This window comes from Octodon degus, unplaced genomic scaffold (assembly GCF_000260255.1).
Source record: "Octodon degus isolate 3935 unplaced genomic scaffold, OctDeg1.0 scaffold00047, whole genome shotgun sequence".
Taxonomy (NCBI): Eukaryota; Metazoa; Chordata; class Mammalia; order Rodentia; family Octodontidae; genus Octodon; species Octodon degus.
Genome location: NW_004524623.1, coordinates 9,009,108 through 9,011,572, shown reverse-complemented (window position 1 = coordinate 9,011,572; position 2,465 = coordinate 9,009,108). Strand labels below are relative to the sequence as shown.

Below are 2,465 nucleotides of genomic sequence, written 5' to 3'. Positions count from 1 at the left end.
AAAAAAAAAAAAAAACATGTACCTTCCTTGTTCTTAATGCCTTAAAATTAGAGCTATTGGTCAAGAGCTAAGCAATTGTATCAGATTCTTGATGGTGTGATTCTTGATTCTGTTGGGGAGAGTCAAATTGTTAACTGGAGAGCAACTATAATAAATAACTGTAATAAAATGTTAAAAAGAAAAAAGAAATTTGTGCATTTCCAAGAGTAAATAGTTTACATACATTTTCCCTTGTATAGAACGTAAGTATACAAGAAAATAAAATGGCTCACACATTTGCTCATGCAAAGGTTTGAAGATGAGAGCAACACTTTAAGTCAATTCTGCAAGTCCCTCCACTATAAGTTTCACAAAAAGAGGAACTTTTATCTTGCTCACAAGTACACCTCCTGTGCTTGAAGAGTGGCTAACAGACAGAAGGCACTCAAAGATGGTTTGCTGGCCAGCCAGACAGCTCAGCAAATTAAAGAACCTGTTTAGGCAGACACAAGCGCTGGGGGTTCGTCCCTGGGGCCTGCCTTGCCAGCCCCACCCCCAGGGCATGCTGAGACAGGAATTGAGACTGGGTGTGGTGGCACCTGCCTGTAATCCCAGTGCTTGGGAGGCTGAAAAACAGGAAGGATCACAAGTCCGATCTGTGTAGTGAGACCCTGTAAACTCTGTAGACTCTGTACTATCTATCTATATATAATATATATATATAAAAGATGTTTAGCTCTCATAACCTAGTACCAAGTCAACATAAAAGTAATTTTCAAGTTAGTCTGCTGCTAGCAACTGACTAGAAAAACAAACACTTTTAAAGAAAAATCATAAAGCCAAGAGTTAACTCAAAACCTTATCTCTCCTTAAAGGAAAGGAATTAGTTCTAATGAACTTCTTCTGCAACCAAACGCATGCAAAAATGATTTCCAACACAATGACATGAAGAAACTGAATGGCAGAAAAGGAGAACTAAACAGTACACTAAGTATCCATATGTCTTGAATAGAATCAACATCAAGAACATGACATTTAATTCAGGTGTTTTATGGAATATGATGACAGTCTACTGTTCTGGGGGAAATAAAATTTCAAAATATTTCATCTGGTATACAAAAACAAAGGATTCAGTAATACAAACTTTTTTTGGTACTGGGGATCAAACTCAGAACCTTGCATTTGTCCAGCCAGCATTCATGCTGCTGAGCTATGTCCCTGGCCCTAATATAAACTTATAGAATATAAAGTTAAACATTCTTCAGAAATACAAAGTTAAAGTAGTCAATACTCTCAGATTACCCCAAATTTCCTTTGTGCCTCACGAAAAGAAAAAGTACAAAGGAAAAAAACCTGAAGGCTAAATAAAAATCATTTTACAAACTTTTTTTAAAAAATACATCTCATAAAAATGTGTAAGAATTTAATTTCTTAAAAAGTGTTTTTGACTCTTAAAATTAGAGCATTAACGCCTAGACATTTTGTAAGTCAATGTAAGGAAAGTCATGTACATAGTACTCGTATCTTGGGTTCTGATAAACTATACAGCTATACAAATTCTCATCTCTGACCACACATAAAAATCACACAAAGATCTTTTTTTCTTTTCATTTTTAAGAGTAGGAACAATTTATTGAGAAAGAAAAGCTTCTGTCTGAGGGACAGGAGGAGGCCTGGAAAGTGGGCTGCCTCCCAAGATCTTCTCAAAAACATAAGCACCTAGGGTCCATCCCCATCTTCTAAATCCTCAGATCCAGAGTCTGAAGTCTGTGCTTCCTTTTGTTCTTTCCAAACTCCAGCCAAGCCTGAGAACCACAAATCTTAACGTGATCTTTACTGCCAGACCATGATTCACTCATTCACGTAATGCTTCATTCTTTTACAAATCTCTAATCTCACTTTTTCTGCTCATTCTTACGTTATTTCGTCAAGAATTTAACGTGTTAATTATCGACACAAAAATATTTCACATAAACCAATCCTGACAACCTAATGTAGAGAAGTAAAAAGAAAATCACCTCACACCCCCATGTAGTGAAATCTTGTGGGCTACTTCCTTGACAGTAAGAACACTCCCTTTAGTACTCAAATGCCTTACTCAAAATGACATATCCACAAACAAGCTGTTACCAAAAGCTTATGAAATACTTTTTATTTCTTAAATGCCACAATTTCCTAGACATGATAAAGTGTAAGGCATAACTACTGTATCTACATCCTCCCATAAGTTTTGCCCAGTTTTTGAACAGATAAACACAGATAATTCCCAAATTCAGGTCAAAATTTTTAAGAAAAAAAAAATCCTACTATAAAATAGGAAGCAATCAATAAAAATAAAAAACTTCACATTTTAACTTTTAAAATTACTCAATATTTGTCTTAAAAACAGATCACAGGGGCCAGGGAGGTGGCTCAGTGGAATAAGCACTTCCCTGGCAAGCGCAAAGGCCTGAGTTCAATCTCCGGTTCCGCAAAAAAAAAAAAAA

At 35.9% G+C, this 2,465-nt stretch overlaps 1 protein-coding gene across 1 annotated transcript in view; it reads right to left on the bottom strand.

Moving 5' to 3' along the window:
* The window catches only part of Tbc1d15 (TBC1 domain family member 15), a 52,935-nt gene that overhangs the window by 42,060 nt on the left and 8,410 nt on the right, over window positions 1-2,465 (bottom strand). The gene's annotated exons all lie outside the window — the stretch shown is intronic.